Source organism: Malaclemys terrapin, chromosome 2, assembly GCF_027887155.1.
Source record: "Malaclemys terrapin pileata isolate rMalTer1 chromosome 2, rMalTer1.hap1, whole genome shotgun sequence".
NCBI classification, from domain to species: domain Eukaryota; kingdom Metazoa; phylum Chordata; order Testudines; family Emydidae; genus Malaclemys; species Malaclemys terrapin.
Window position 1 is genome coordinate 110898419 of NC_071506.1, and position 17374 is coordinate 110915792.

At 40.8% G+C, this 17374-nt stretch overlaps 1 protein-coding gene across 5 annotated transcripts in view; it reads right to left on the bottom strand.

Moving 5' to 3' along the window:
- Window positions 1-17374, bottom strand: part of ATXN1 (ataxin 1) — a 269116-nt gene that overhangs the window by 171180 nt on the left and 80562 nt on the right. The window lies entirely within an intron of this gene.

Consider the following 17374-nt stretch of genomic DNA (forward strand, 5'->3'; position numbering starts at 1 on the left):
GCCCCACCGAAGTCAATAGGAGTTTTGCCATTCATTTCAGTGGGGTCTGGATTTCTCTCTAGAAGAGTAGCCAGAACTCTGTGTATTGACCTAGATTTGTCCAAGGAGCTGTTCACAAGCCAGACTGATACCAATGCTAGGTTGTGATCATGACATGGTGTTGCCTTGTGACAATATGGCTTGTTGCAGGGACAGATCAACTGGAGGACTACTATCAGCTGACATGCATGCTAACCACAACTGCTTGGCCACTGCATTACTATCAAAATGATTTCGCTCTATCCTTTGTGACTTTCTTTATAACCCTCCAAATTAGAGGTACGAAGAATTGTGCAGGTTGGACGAAAGAGCCACTTCATCATGAAGGCAGCTTGGGCTTCTTCCTCCATGCCCCTGTATCTGTTGCAGAGGCCTTTAACACTTTGGTTTTCTGTTGCAGGGAACAGGTGTATGTGCAGATTTCTTAGGCCTAGTCTACACTGGGGGGGGGGGGGGGGGGGGCGCGGCGGGGCGGGAGGAATCGATCTAAGTTACACAACTTCAGCTAGCTGAAGTTAACGTACTTAGATCGACTTACCGTGGTGTCTTCACCACAGTGAGTCGACTGCTATCGCTCCCCCGTCGACTCTGCTTGCGCCTCTCACGGTGCTGGAGTACAGGGGTCGATGGGAGAGCGCTCAGGGGTCAATTTATCGCATCCAGAGTAGACGCGATAAATCGATCCCCACTGGATCAATCGCTGCCCGCCAATCTGGCGGGTAGTGAAGATATACCCTCAGAGTTTCTACTACTGTTTGAGATATGGATCTGCTCGAAGTCCTCTGTCTGCTATAAGTTTGCTTCCTGCTTATACAATGTATTAGTACACATTGTTTTCTCAGAGTGTGAACTGAAGATGGCATTTTGTGTGCTTGAAAAGGAGGGGGGTTTCCTTGAGAAGAGATGTGCAACTTGATCCCACTTGATGATTTATGTAAGCAATGACAATGTTAGAGGAAGGATCTTGGTAAACCTTTTCTAACTTGACCAGAGCTAGGAGGACAGCTCTGAGCTCTGGTAGATTCCAAAGAGGAAAGATATCCCTGAAGAGGACCATTTGCCTTAGAACAGAGGAGGCTCTGTATGAGCGCCCCTACCAGTAGACTTGAATCCATCATCCCATAGAATCTTTTGGGGGTCTTGCAGGGACATTCCCTTTATTTTGTTATTTGCGACTGTTCACTGTACAAAGAAAATCTTGACCTACTTGAGTATCATCACTTGATATCCAAGATTCTGATCTGTAGGTCTTCCATAAGAAGAATATATTTCAACAGCCTTAGATGAAGTTGAGCCAATGGAACTAGATACTGGCAGAAAGCCATTCCTCTCAACAGATTCAATAGAGACTGAAATGGTGGATAGTCCTGAGATGACAACACAATAATCAGAGACTTTAGCCTCAGGAAACAATCCTCCAGTAGAAATATGGAGCTCCTTTCTGTGTCTATCAGGAACCCTAAGTGAAATGTTTCTGAAGAGTACTGCAGCATTCTTCTGCTGATCAACCCGACACAAACAAACGTTCATAAAATCATAGAAGATTAGGGTTGGAAGAGACCTCAGGAGGTCATCTAGTCCAATCCGCTGCTGAAAGCAGGACCAACACCAACTAAATCATCCCAGCCAGGGCTTTGTCAAGCCGGGCTTTAAAAACCATTCCAGATGGAGATTCCACCACCTCCCTAGGAAACCCATTCCAGTGCTTCACCTCCCTCCTAGTGAAATAGTTTTTCCTTAAATCCAACCTAGACCTCCCCCACTGCAACTTGAGACCATTGCTCCTTGTTCTGTCATCTGCCATCCCTGAGAACAGCCGAGCTCCATCCTCTTTGGAACCCCCCTTCAGGTAGCTGAAGGCTGTTATCAGATCCCCCCTCACTCTTCTCTTCTGCAGACTAAACAATCCCAGTTCCCTCAGCCTCTCCTCATAAGTCATGTGCCCCAGCCCCCTAATCATTTTTGTTGTCCGCCACTAGACTCTCTCCAATTTGTCCACATCCTTTTTGTAGTGGGAGGCCCAAAACTGGAAGGTTAGTTCATTTGTTCTAACCATGGCTCTTTCTGCTTGAGTCTCCAAGATGACTTTGACTAGATTAGCCATTTGACTAGACAGGAGAAAGAGAGAGAAGGGCAACATCCACTACCTACCAGGATTTTTATGCAAGTCCTGATAGCCATAGACAAAGTGAAAGAGAGCTTCAAAAAACCAGCAGGTGCCTCAACCACTGCCAGCTTCTCCTTAGTTTTACAAAGAGAAGATATGGCTGAAGCTTGGTAGTTTACTTTCTGAGCACAGTCAATGCTAAGGGGGCTGGCAGATGAAGAGCTCAGGCAGCCTCCATACTGAACATTATGCCACTATCAGTTCCACCTCTAATTCAAGGTGTGGGGGATGGGGAAGAACCACCATACGAAGTAAAAGAGGGATCAGGTAAAAATGCCCACTGGATTGATTTGTTTATTCCAAGGCATCAAACAGAATGGGAACAGTAGAAAGAGAAAGAGGAAAGGAGTCAGTGGCCAGCCTTAGACCTTAGTTCCTCCTTTGCCGTTGATACATCGGGCAATCCAGTTCCTCCACTGATTATGGTGGCTCGCTACTCATGGTACTTCTTCTCAGCTGAAGACAGTGCATTCAATATCCTCTGTCCTAGTCTTCTGCCAATTCTTCCTTGGCCTTCCTCACTTTCTTTTTCCTCCCTTGGGTACCCAATTCAATCCTTGCTTTGTATGTCTCCCATCTTCCAGACAGTATACACGTCCCTATCACCTAAATCTTCTTTCATTGTATTTTCTAACACGTCCTGCTCTGCCAGCTCCCTTGCAGTGGCATTTATTATTTTGTCTTTGCATGAAATGTTTAGTATCTTCTTCAGTCATCTGTGATGGGCTGCTCCAATCTCTTTTTGTTATCTACTGTCATTGCCCAAGTCTCTGTTCCACACAGCAGCATGTTTAGTACAATCGCATAGTATAATCTGACCTATAGCATGCTGTGGAGACCTCTGTTTGACTAGATGTTGTTCATCCTTCCAAAAGCAGTGTTTGCTTTTCCTAATCTCTATCAATATCTTTATCATGGCCACGTTCAAATGTCATCATAATCCCCAGATAGAAGAACTGAAAGTTCTGTTTTTCCCCTGATGTAAGGGCAGCCGTTCTGTTCCCCATCATACTCAGGAAAAGTATGGTCTTCTTTACTAAGTATGCAGTTGCTGGAGGGTGAGAAAATTCTCTGTCCCTGGTAGATGGCTGCTACCTAAGCAAGGACAATCCTTATGGTGTGCGCAGATGGCCAACAGTCCTGAAAAGTGGGTACTACAGTTTTTTTTTTTAAATTGGTGTAGCTGGTAGCACCACCTAAAGTTAAGGTTAACCAATAGTTCCTAATATAAAGATCCTATTTACAGGTGCTTATAATTTTGCCAAAATTTAGCCATTTGTGCTGAAATTTTCCATGCCAGGTGCCTGCCTCAGGCTGAACTTTTCAGCAATAAAGGGTCAGCCATTTCTGAGAAAATGGCTAAGGAAACGCACACTGTTTTGTCCACGTTAAAAACAATTCTTATTGTTTCATTGAGAAACTCCAGCACCTCTGGAAATTTGGCAGGGGGGTGGCCTTTGTATCAGGGATGTACCTTTTGCTCTGCCTATGCAATCTCACCTAAATTTGGCCAAATTATGAGCCTTTGAAAAAAATCTCAGTTCGCATTTGCTCACTAGACACTTGTTAATTTGACAGCTAACTTCTCCTAAAATTCCATCTGCACTGAGTTTAGGCTTCAATCCTGCAAGCTGCTCCATGCAGGCCAATCCCAGCATATATGAAGTCAGCTGGGTTCTGTGCAGGTGTCCATCCACATGGAGCTCACTGCAGCATCGGACCGAAGTTTATAAAATACTTATGGGTCCTTTAGGATGAAAGAAGCTACAGTAAGGAAATGGAAGATATAATTATCCCAACATTCTGTCATTAGCACTATCTGAATAGGAACAGAATTAACTAGACGATGCAGGAACGGCTGTGATATTTTTAAAAAAAGAAAAATCCACAGCTGCAGCAAAGTACAATGCACAGTTAAATATTCCCCATCACAGAGCCTTCCTGGAGGAATATATTCTGATAAACCAGCATGCCTGCATCTTAGAACATCAGCAAGTGGCAAAAGATCTGCGGCTTGGTCTCTGAAGTATTCTCGTCCTTTAGAATCTGCACTTTTGGAGAGTGACACTGTAATGACAAATATATCCACCAAGAGGCACCTTTATTTTAATCCTGCACGCCATTTCCTCCTCATCAGAATCAGTCACTAACCAATTTCTCTTTTCATTTTCTGGGAACTCTATTTTTTCTTTCCGTATGTAAACGAAAAACAAAAAATAAGGCCAGAATGTAAAAAGCTCTGCCAGACCTCAATTAATAAACAACAACGATTGAGTGGTTTTGACCCCTTCCTTCGGTCTCATTCTCAAAAACTGACAGAAAAACAAGGTATGGCCTGGTAACACAAAACCACCTTGCTATCATATTACTTCCTCACTGGAAATGAAGTAACAAAAATTTAAAAATGTAAATGTATGGGATTGTTAAAATCAGATACAGAGCAACTATCCAGTTCTCTAGAGGTCATACAAAATACTGCAAACTTGAGCAAAACCCACACAATCTATCTCACACATTGCACTACAAAGATCCAACAGTTGGCTACTAATGGTGCTGTGGTATTGCTGTTTCTGTTCCTCACACTGTTAAAGTGCTAACTCAAGTTTCAGGGCCAGAGCTCGGATCCAGGATGTGTGAACCATACACTTGTGTGCGGTGCCCCCTTTCTCCTTGTGTCACCTGTAAACAAGAATTGGGAGCAGCAGTCTTCCTTTTATAATAATAGGAAAATAGAAGAAGTGAGATTGAAAGAGTTTTTTGGGTAGCAGGAGTTGGAGCAGAAGCTCTGCTCTGCTGGAGAAAGAGAATGCATGAGTAGGGAGAACCTATGGTACAGAATAGGTGAAAGAGAACTGAAGAAACAGGCATACAGAGACCTCCCAAATGGTTCTAGTAATTCCTTTCAAACATATAGGCTATGCTACCAGATCCTCGGCTGGTGTATATCAGCACAGCTCCATTTAATGAAGCTATACCAGTTTACACCAACTGAAGGGCTGACCTATGATGGTCACAGATACTAGAGGAGAAACCAGTACCAGAGTCTCCATACTTAACAGTGAAAATCCTGAATGCTAAGCCCCATCTTCAGAGCACAGAACTGAGCTTGCTGGAAAAAGAGGGGAGGGAAACTGAGGAAATTTTCAGACCAAAAAATAAGTTCTGCTTTCCATCAGAAAAAAATGGTATCAAGAAATCTGTCTGACCAGCTGTTGCACAATATGAGAGAAAGTGGAGTTGGCCAAGCAGCAGTTAAAAACCTGTACTATGGGCCCCCAATTCTAATGAACGAGGGGGCAAAATGCCTGGGGAAACTGACAGAATTCATAAAGACAGCACAAAGTCGAGGTTCCCATTGCTTCTGTGCTAGTGAGAGTATGGCAGGTACACGTTCATACGCATTCATAGGGTTCCCTATCCAAGGAATAAGCACATTCAGTCTTGTGGTAATTAATGGGTTTTGCTAGTTGAGTGTAACCTTTTGAATGAATAAAATTCTATCAAATCTACAAAAAAAGTCATATTTGTTTGTATATTGCTGAATGGTGGTGATTAATGCCTCATGATACTGAGAGGCTTTATTGCAAATGCAGGGAAAATTACCTTTTCAATGACATATAAAATGACTTTCAACTCTTAATAGTCTTAAAGGAATTCAAATTCGATAGTTCAGCTTTTCTCTCTGTAACACACACATCTGAGACTTTTAATTTTGCTTAGATTATACATTGAACATCTCATTAACAGACACCATCTCTTGTTTTGTCACACTCACGTGACTGGTGCAAAGAATAACTTGCATCAGGTGCAGGGGCTTGGACTTGACCTACAGTATGAGGCCTCTTCCAGCCCAAATGTCATGGAAAGATTGTCCTGCTAAGAAAAACTTGTACACCAGAGGTGGAGTCCTACCCTGAGCACAGGGATTTGTATCCAAAGTTCACACAGATTAAAAAGTGAAGACTTTCACATCACTGTCTTGTGTAGGAAGCAGCATGGAACTGCACCACCCCAGGAGGAGCACTGGAGAAACTGGCCCAGAGGTATGCCCAGTCTCTCCCAGTGTTGCTCCTTGTATACAAAGAAGTGAGCAGATTGCTCATCCAGGTTTTCCCGGCCTAACCTGTGGCCAGATGCAGGGGCCATACCATAATTCCCCGGAAAGGGTTGTTTGAACTACAGGAAGGAATCCTACATCATTTTATGTTCCCTGCATGAATAATTTGGGGGCATGGCAGGTTGAGAGGTCTGAGGGGAAATGACTTGCCCAAGGCCATGCAGTGAATCTGTGACAGAGCTAGAAATAACACCAGGTCTCCTGACTGTCAGTCCTATAACCATCTACTGAACTGCACTGTTTTTTCTATTAGAAGCATGTGAATAGTACTTCTACTACTTGTAGTGAAAGAATATGGAAGCAACACACACACACTCTAGAGATTAAAAGAGAAAGAACATCTTCGCCATTTGCATTAAAACCTCTTTAAAATATTGCTGCCATTTTAATGGAGGGTTAATGCTACATTCAAATGTCAGTAAATGAATTTCTTTTGGTAACTGCGGCTATAATTTTAGCTGCTGCTTGCATTGCTTCAATCCTGTTAGCTTCGCAGTTGCCCAAAGCCGTAAGTAATGCTTTCAAATAAATTGCCATGATTTCTGATAAATGTCTAGTGATGGCTGGGTTTGTTTTAACACTTTCATATTAAATAGAAGAACACCTTCAGAAGAGATTATTTCTGCTGTGAAGAGTGAAGACATCAACAAGAGTATTTCAATGTACTTTTATGGCCAACCTCTCACTCCCCTTCAATGCCTGGGCACTTTGTCCTTTCCTAAACACTCAAGATGCACACTATTAGGGACAGCTTTCTTTTTAAGACTCCAAGTCTCTTAAGGCTAATGCAGTACAACTTTATTTCTGTGGTTCACCAACTATTACCCTATTTGATCCTGTCAGAGTTAGTTTGTCATTTTCATCTGCTATATCGTGCATTTGCATGCGGTCTCTGTATATCGTACAAAGCAGCTATCAAGAAAAATTGGCTGTGCTACTATAACGTACACATCCTGGGAGCCTATCTTGGGTGAGGACACATTGCACCTTTCATATGTGCTTTCATTATGATGAAGCAGTAAACGTATTGAGAGCCAATTCATCCCCACAGGAGTAAAGTTTCAGGCAGAGCGACAATGGGAAACCCACGAAATTTAGGTGCTGACCAAGTACAGTCCTTCTGGGTTAACAAAAACAAGAATCCTACTGAATTAAAATGCTAGGGCAATGAAATCAATTTACAATCGCTCTTATTTCACCTAGTTTCTGCTTTGTTTCATCTGAAAGCAATTCCTTGGCTTTGTATTTAGAATGCACACACTAATTTCTTATACTTCATTCTGATGTAAAGATTGTTTTTATGCTTCAGTTGACAGTATTTTGCTTTTTTGTTCCCCCCCCCCCCTTTTTTTTTTTTTTTTTGAAAAGGAGGTAACAACTTCATTAGAAAAATCAACAAGAAGAACATGCATCTAATCAATAGATAGGGTTGAAAGGATTAGATTTTATCAGTCAAGGTGGGTAAATGTCAATTTCACTTCACCCACACAGGCTCACCAAAAAATATTTCCATCGATAACAGAAATGTACAGATAGGCAAAACAAGGAAAATGCAGCTTTAGAATTTAGATTTAATTTAGATTAGCGTTTGATTTAAGGATATTTACTTTGTATATTTTGACGTGATGTTGACAAGAGAGAAGATAGACTTCATCGTATGGCACTTTGCCAAGATTTTGGGGGGGGAGGGCGGGAGGGCATCACTCTTTCAGACCAGAGGATGAGCCAAGATGGCAGCTTCAGGGTACACCTTGAAAGAGCAAAAGGCTCACAAGGGGCTCGATCCTGCACAGTGCTGAGCACTCTCCTTTTCCACTGAAGTCAGTGATAGTGGAAGGTGCTTATAGGAGGGAGCACTAAACTCTTTGGGGCAAGGACTTCTTATATGTCTGTACAGCACCTGACACAATGGGTCCCAATCTGGTAATGGCCTTTAGGCACAATATAAATATAAAATAATAAATAATACTAATACTAATTGTGATGGGGCAAGGTCAGATGGCTACAGTAAAGTAGTGAGGAACAGGTATGTTAGCCCCAGGCTAAACAAATCCCTGGTACCATGGTAACCAAATGGCAGTTGCTCCAGGTTAATCAAGACACCTGGGGCCAATTAAGATCCTTCTAGAAGGCAGGAGAGACAGCTAGATTGATTGGGACACCTGAAGCCAATTAAGGACTGGCTGGAACTAGTTAAAAGCCTCTCAGTTAGTCAGTGCGGTGTGGGTGTCAGGAGCTATAGGAGGGAGCTGTGCTATTGGAGGAACGAAGTAGTACGAAGCCATATCAGGTGCAAGGAAGGAGGCCCTGAGGTAATTGTGAAGAAGATATTGAGTGGGGGCTGCTGTGGGGAAGTAGCCCGGGAATTGTACATGTTCTATTTCCAAAAGTCAGCTTTCATAGCTGCTAAGTGTAGGGTCCCTGGGCTGGAGCCTGGAGTAGAGGGCGGGCCCGGGCTCCCCCCTCCCCTTCCTGATTAATCACTGATACTGGGAGACAACAGAGACTGTGTGAGGGAGGGTTGTTTCTCCTCACCTCCCTTGCTGGCTTATGATGAAAATGGCTCAGTAGACTGTGACCCTTGCCTCTAGAGAGAGAAGGGCTATGTGGAGGGTCACAGTGAGCCTCTGAGGCTAGCAAAAATCCATCAGGAAACACAGGACCCACGGAGTCAAGGACAGAACTTTGTCACATAATAAAAATAATAATGAATCTAAAGAACAAATAATTGCTTCAGTAGTTCAGCAATTAAAAACTGATGGGACATAAAATATATTAAATTAAAGCATTGTAAACTCAAATACAAATACATAACCCTCCTCCCCCCCAAAAATACTATCATATATAACTGCATCAAAAGAAGTTTTATAAATATTTTATTCTAAATAATTCCAATATTTGACTTATTATTATTATTTCCACCATTATCAGAATAAAATGAAACTATATGTTAGCCAGGTATCTTATAGGGCCTGCATCTGCTCTCATCGAAGTCAACTGCCCTTAGTTTCACTGGAAGCAGAATTGGGCCTACACTGCTGCATTCATTAATAGGTCTCCATAAATGTCACGTTTTTATTTTATTAGTGAAAGCCACATTTTATAAATTAACAATAAGAGCATTTTGTATGTATAGTCTTTGGCTCCCTGTTGCGACTTGGAATTCCTGAAGGTCATATAAAATAGTCTATGGAAAAGAAAAAAAATGCTTTGCAATACTCTTTCAGAGTATCTGTAGTAAGAAGACAATAGACAGCTGATTTGTTACATGACTTTGAAGACAACTACAAATGTTAAGACCACAGCTAATTGAGTCTGACCATGAAAGGAATGCAATTGGTTCAATACTGTATCTACATTAGTTAACTCTTTTGTGATTCAAGTCCAAGAGTACACATTGTTCTATTTCCTCCCATTCCTCTATTCTAGATTCCCTTTGTGACTCTTTATCAATGGAAAAATCGAGGGAGGGATTTCCAGCTGGGAGCCCAACAAAAAAACAGGAGGCTTGGACAGATCTGCTCACTCGTGCTGCAAGAGGAATTTTTGATGCAGGAAATAAACGAAAACTACACAAAGAAAAAGCCATGACCTAAAATTATATTGTTATCAGAATATTTAACTGCTTTCTATTCTGCAATATGTTTCTCCTCTCCGACCACAATAATTCATGAGTTGAAACAGAGTTTCTTGCAAATAAAGCATTTGTATTAAAGGACACTCTGAGCTAGCATTCTAGGCAAATTTTAAAAATGAGTTTAAATTGTACCAGATAATATACCTGCCTGTAATTCTCCCTTATAATTTTTTTGAGTTTATATTCACAATTTCCTACTTAAAAAATGTTTCCCATGTCACTGTTGGAAGACCCAAACAACATGGGGAACTAGTGAAACTGAGTAGGCAGTTCTGTCACTGCACTGAGGCCACAGCACACTCCCATGTCTACGTTTGGCAATGCAGTTACTGCAACTGTACATACTATTTGGTTGGCTGGCATGTTAATGGCTATTTTGGGGCCTAAATTACAGTTGTAAATGTAGATGGCGCTTTTGAAAATTTGGCCATATGCAGTAAGACCATTTTCAAGGTAGGTCAGTGTTTAGAATTAATGGCCTAACAATGTCTCCAAGTTATTCAATATATATGGCTTTAATTCTATTATTTTTTTATAAATGAAATGTCTGGTTTAAAATGACTTTGTATTCATTTTTAATAGAGAATTCTTTTATTCATCTACTACATTATCCTTTCAAGAAAATTATCATACTCAACTATAAGTACTTAATGAGGCACTAATTAGTACTCTTAGTTTCCCCCATTTAAAATTCCATTGAGAAATGAGGTCAGAAACCTGGTTTAATATATGAGATGCTTCTCTGAGTTTGGAGGAAAAAATACCCAAATTTGATATATACCTGTCATCATTTTCCAAAATGGACAGCCCTTTCCAAAATGCAAAAACAACACAAAAGTAAATCTCTATTAGAAATAATTCTCTAATGCAAGCAAACAGCAGTGATCTCAACATGATAAAAAAAATCTGCAAAGCAACTTACTGGAGCAAGTTGGTCTAGCAAGGTGTCTCTTCACTTCAACTTGTGAATGGATCTAAATGTTTCCTCACCTTTCATTTAACAGTATATAGACAACTCTTCCTACTTCAATAAGGGTTTCTTGCTTTTAGATATGCAACTTTCCAGAGCATTATTTGAAGGGATGGTTGTACTGTAGGTTTATTTGTAAAACAGCTTATACAGTGTCTCACTTCCATCAAATGCAACAGTACAATGAAAGTGCACCTCCGCCTTTCTTCCGCACAGAGGCTCTGACAGAGCCCTGGCTTCTTGCCAGCAGTTACAGCTCTTGCTGTTCTTTGCAAGGGGCATGGTAGGCAAATTAGAGGTTATAAACATCTCCAATAGCAGGGGAATTCGTTTAGAACTTGTAAATGAATTTCTACATGTTTAAAAAAAAAAAAAATCAAAGAAAAATCAGATAGTAACTTTGTAAACGGCAAATATGTCCACAATGTTCTCAGGAAATTTATGCACAGTCACCCATGAACTTCATTGTTGTATTTGCTCCACACTGTGTACTGATTGCAATTATTTAAAAACTGCTCTGTCAGGGGGGAAAAGGTTTCCTTTTGACATTGACTCTCTTTCAAGTTCAAAAGACACATATGACCTGCAAACAGCGCAGGGGATACATTTAAAGTTAAAAGGGGTGCTGGCACAAGTGCTATCATTTGAGACACATACAATGGGTATTTTAAAAAAAAAATAGGAAACATTTATTTTAATCCCCCATCTAAAAAAGCATGAGTAACAGTCTCAATGGGAGGGAACAAATCTAGAGAGAAAGACTCTGGGCAGCAACCAATATTGTTCTCCATAATGTAACCTGAATGATTCTCCCTCCTGCCTCCGCCAGGCAGCAGAAATGGAAGCAGCTGGGGACAATGGTCTGAGGCAGTTTAACACTGAAGCCTTAGGGGACATGGGGAGAGTTAATAAAAGCTATGGGGAGATTAATACTTCCACATAAAGAAGAATGAGAGGTCTGATTGATGATGGTTCCTTATTGCTTCCCTACCTGTATAACTATGCAGTGGCAGCCCCTTGGTAGGCTCTAAGAGACTTGCATGCATTAAATTCTGTGTCCTGTTTATTGTTGTATTTTTACTTAGACTTGATGTCGGAGTCTACGTTTTCAGCAAAGCCCATGTCAAGTAAGCATTACCACCACATTACCACAGTCCCTCTGCGGATAAACACAGAACTTTCATTTATAGCACTGCTCCCGTAGTTCATCAATGTAAAAGCAAAAGTATTCCATCTTATAACACACACACACACACACACACTCACTACAAAAGCATCCCAGGCATCCACAATATTTATGTTACTTTCATTGTCAATGCCATTCCTGTAAATGTAGCAGTGCATAAGATGACATTAATTCATATCACAAGGCACAGAGTAAAGTGCATAAGGTCATTAGATACCATTTGAAATGGTATGACATCATATGCATTTAGGAGATAACATAACCAAGCGGATTATGTACAAATAATTTACAGTCACCATTTATCACCTTCATAGTTGCAGGCCCAGAGCAATAAGTACTTATTCCAGCTGTGGCTAAAACAATAGCACCAAACCAAGTATTTGATGCTAACAAGTATGAAACATTACAAATTCTTCCGTTGTATCTGAAAAAAGGGACTACTGGTAGTCATTTGAGTTCTGCTCATGTGCGTTTTCCAGTCTTTTTTTTTTTTCCACAATTTAACTTGTTATTTTACATAGTTTCTAGAAAAGCCTGGTTAGCAGCCAGTTCTCTCTGGGTATATCTACACCGGGATTAACGCCCCGCAGTTGGCTGGCCTGGGTCAGCTGACTTGGGCTTGCGGGGCTCCGGGGCTAAAAATGGCTGTGTAGATGTCTGGGCTCAGGCTTGAACTCTGGAACCCTCCATACTCTCACAGGGTCCCAGAGCCTGAATTCCAGCCCAAGCCTAAACAACAATTTTTCAGCCCTGGAGCCTGACCCTCACAAACCAGAGTCAGCTGACCCAGGCCAGCCACAGGTTTTTTATCCCCATGTAGACACAGCCTTAGTAACAGACAAATTCTGCCCTCTCCATACCCATGGAACACCACTGTTTTCAGTGCGGCACCATAGTTAAAGGTAACCTACAAAGTGGATGAAGAACTGGAGGGAGAGTGTTGCTCTTATTTTTAACTCTTTATAAGGTGGTGCTGGGGATGTGAAAGTGGGCTGTGTGTGTGTGTGAATAAGAACTGTCTGGCAGGTTTTTGCTAACAGTTTTCTGGATGATTTTGCAAAGCTATTTAACAAAATGCATATTGTATATTATAACACACAGTATCTGTGACTTGGGCCTCAGATTGCAAAACAAAACTTTATAATGAATTTCCTGATTTCTGTTCACTCACATTCTCACCCTTAACACTGTATTAAACTTACAGCAGAACTTTGCTACTTTGCATTAATGACTGAGATATCCGTTCCAAGTTACTGGATGAATTATTACTTTAAATTAATTAGTGAACAAACAGAAAAAAGCAAGCTTTACAAAATATATTTTAATTGAAGTTTTATTATTTAGGCTAATACCTCATGACGTACTACTAAATGTGCTGTAGTATATTGTGTACAAATATTAAAGAATCTCGGGCTCCAATTCAGGAAATCTTCTCTGTTCAGAACTGCATTTAAGTATCTGTTTAACCTAAACACCTCCTTGGCTTCAATAGGATTTAAAGTGCTATCTTCAGTTGGGGTGGACTTAAGCACATGCATATGTGCTTTCCTGAATCGGGACTTTCGGATTGGGAAAACAGACTACAGTACTTGGATGTTTAATTTACGATGAGACGGGAAGATGAATTATACAGTGTGAAGATTAGCAATGTTGTACTGCATTTGTCTGCATGGAAATTGTACATAGAACATTGTTATTCCTTCTCTGTGAATATATTAATTTTACATTCCAATCTATTTAATGTAAGATTTACATAACAGTGAAAATCCTTTTATTGTACATAACACCTAAAGACTTTTTGAACATGAAAAATAAAATTAGTTCACAACAGAACTATGCATCATTGCTCTCTAATCACAATACATTATATGCATATATCTTCCCGTACTGTAAAGTGCTGTCCATATGCAGGAATGCCATAGCATGATAGGCTTTATTATAAACTGAGCAATGTCAACAGGAAAAGCACACCAAAACTCTCACTACCTCATCATTTCTGTATACATTTCACTCACTGAGACTTCAGGTGGCTGGTTATTTCTGCCATGAATCCTAGCAACTGAGCAAAAGAAGTGTTTTATTTGGAATTCAAAATTTCAAAAAGAAGCCAGGAGAGGAAAATATAATGATGTTTGTCTGGTTGCAACATTAAATAGGAATTTGTTCTTATATCAAGGATACTTTGCAGAATAAAACTGTCAAATTTAATACTAAGAAGTGAAGCGTAGATATTAACCAAAGTGATATTATAAAGGTTTTACTAAAAATATATTACCAAGCATATATGCAATATAATTCCCACTACAGACTTTCCACCTGAGGAAAAAATGAAAGGTCTAACTCACCATGGTGTTACTCCAATTTTACATTGATGTAACTGCTGGAATCAATGGAGTTACCCAGGCTACCCCATTCCCCACAGATTTACAGTCACGCTTAGGTTAACCTTGTGCATATCAGCATGCCACGTGTACTCAGTGAACGTATATACTGTGACATGACAAACCTCAGCAGCATGGGACATGCAGTAAACATGGGTGAAATCCTGGTCCACTGAAGTCATTGAGAGTTTTGCAATTGATTTCAATGAGGCCAGCACACCAGCTACGCAAGTTGTGGCTTTGCCTGGCATGTACTGCATGTCAGCAGGGCACTAAAAAGGTTAGTAAACTAATGTTTTTAAATTATTCATTAATCTCACCCTTCCCTTATTCTCCAACTTCCTTTCTTATCCCATATATGTTGCCTCTTCTTCTCCCCTTTCTCCCACCCATGATCCACTGTTGTATGTTCTCTGCCCCTTCTATTGCCCGCACCCCAGTCTCTCTGTCGCTTTCCCAACTGTGCTCTGCTCTGGGTGCTGGCAGTCAAATGAAATTTACTGCACTCCTGTTTTTTAAAGCTTTGTTAAGTAGGATTTTTGTCAACTACACTGGACTGCCAGCACCAGGAGCAAAGCACAGAAGCTGGAAAGTTCAAAGAACAGACCAGGAGCTGCGCAGCTGGGGAAAGGAACACAACAAAACAAGGGAAGTGTTCTTTCCCAAGGGATCCAGGGTGTCTAAAATCAACATGTCCTGAGCAGTCCGCAGGGAGGAGGAGATCCGGGACCTCAGGTTAATGAAAACTCTAGAGAAATTACACTGACATCACCAACCATGACAGCAAAGCCCTGCTGGTTTGTCACCAGAAACTCAAGGTGGAAGTTTTTACATGTCTTATTTTATTAAGAGCCTAGAATGTTTCTGTCTGAAACATTTCTTTGTGAATTGAAGTACAGACATTAGCATCATGGAGACGTCAGTAGTGACTCCACAGCGAAGTTTAATCTGAAATTTGTAGTTTCAAAGCAGAACTTTAAATCCTTCCGTTTCACACTTGAATGATTGAATTCCATCTCCAAACTTGGCCCAATAGCTCTTCACAGAACAACTGCATTTCCAATGTCAAATTTTTGGTAAAATATTTGCTATCCCTTGCAGAGAAAACATTTTAAAATGCTCCCTTTGCTATAATTTGGCACTCTTTTCCTACACATTTCTTTGGGTTCCATAGTTAAACATCTCTCTCCCCATGGACGCCGAACTTCACACACACATTCTAAGCACGACATGTCAGACAGTTATTCCCCTCATTCATGATACCCTCCTTGATGTGGCCAAGATTATCCAACAACACTGCTTATATCCTACCTGTATATCTTGGGTACTTATATGGCCTCCAATACTACAGTATCTGAGTACCTCTCAATCTCCATGTATATCCTCACAAACATCCCCTGGAGGTAGGGAACTACTATTCTTCACATTTTATAGACAGGGAACTGAAGCACAGAGAGGCTAAGAGACTTGCCCAAGGTCACATAGGCGGTCTATGGCAGAGTAAGGACTTGAACCAAGGTCTCCTAAGTCCATCAACTACTTGTGTTTTGGCAGGTTTCCCTGCCAAATAAAGCTGATTGAAAAATGTATTGAAAAGTCATGTTAATTTTTCACCACATTTAATTTTTATTTAATTTTTCTCACCTGCTCTGTCCCAGACTCACCTGCTGTTGGGCAAGACTTGAAAACAGAGGACGTATAGGGTAGGCTCGGGGGTGGAAGAGGAAGTTCTGGAGGGCCAGGCAGAATGATTTATTCTAGAAAAGGCATGAGGGGTTGAGCAGGTCTCCTGGGAGATGGAGCTTTCTAACAGAGATAGTCATGAGGTGGATGTAGCCAACCGTTTCAATGCCAAGGTTTCAGCACATCAAGTGCTCCACACAGTGCTGCTGACTCAATGCAATGGGGAGCCATGATAATAGTGTGATGGGGAACCCTTGATTCACTGACCGCCCCAGCCCTCACCCAGGGATTTCAAGCAAGGTTGCTTTTCAACATGACCCCATGTCAGGTTACCAAAATAAACAAACCACCCTTCAGCACTTGACCCATCCACTTCATTTTGTTCTAAAGTTACAAGGAACTATATGGTTTAAACATGAACGTGGTCCAGTGCACTGATGAGCTCCCTGCTATGATGCTAAAAATAGAACAGAATTGCGCAAGGGGGGAAAAATGGAGACAATTCCAAGAAATCTTTGGCTCATCCATTATTATGCATCAGGTTTTTGGAGCACAGAGCAGAATGCTGTCAAGACGAAAATGACAGGATTATTTTCTACTCTCGCAGTGATGTCAATTCTTTCAGAAGCTACAAGTGCTGAAAAAATTAGCAAAATGCTAAGAATGACTTTTAAGTTTTGGAAAAAGATCTAAAAAAGACAATTGAAATGAAACTCCTACATGTACGTATACATGTATATATTTGAACACTGAAAGTATTAGCATTAGCAGTCTTGCACCACCTCTGGAGTCAGGCTTTCAACCAAAAGCATCAGACATGGAATCCAAGTGGAGCTCTGTGCATATATAACAAACCTACTGTACTGTGTGATTTTCTTTCCTATATAGATAGTAAAGAAGTCATCCATAAAGAAAACCTAAGAAACACAAATAGACTTTGACACACAGTAGCAAACTTAAACCTTTATAGCTGACAGACTTTACTGTCCAATTAGCTTTCAACAAGCAGACAGACCTTTCGGCAATTTTATTTCTAAAAGCTTTCAGAGCAACATGGCGCTGGCTAAGTACAACAGCAGAAATGGCTTACATAAAATTCTGAAAATAACACATTCGCTCTAGCACGCCAACACACTATTTTTAATTGTGGCTCATTAACGATGTAATAGAAGAAGAATTATGTTCACTTCCACT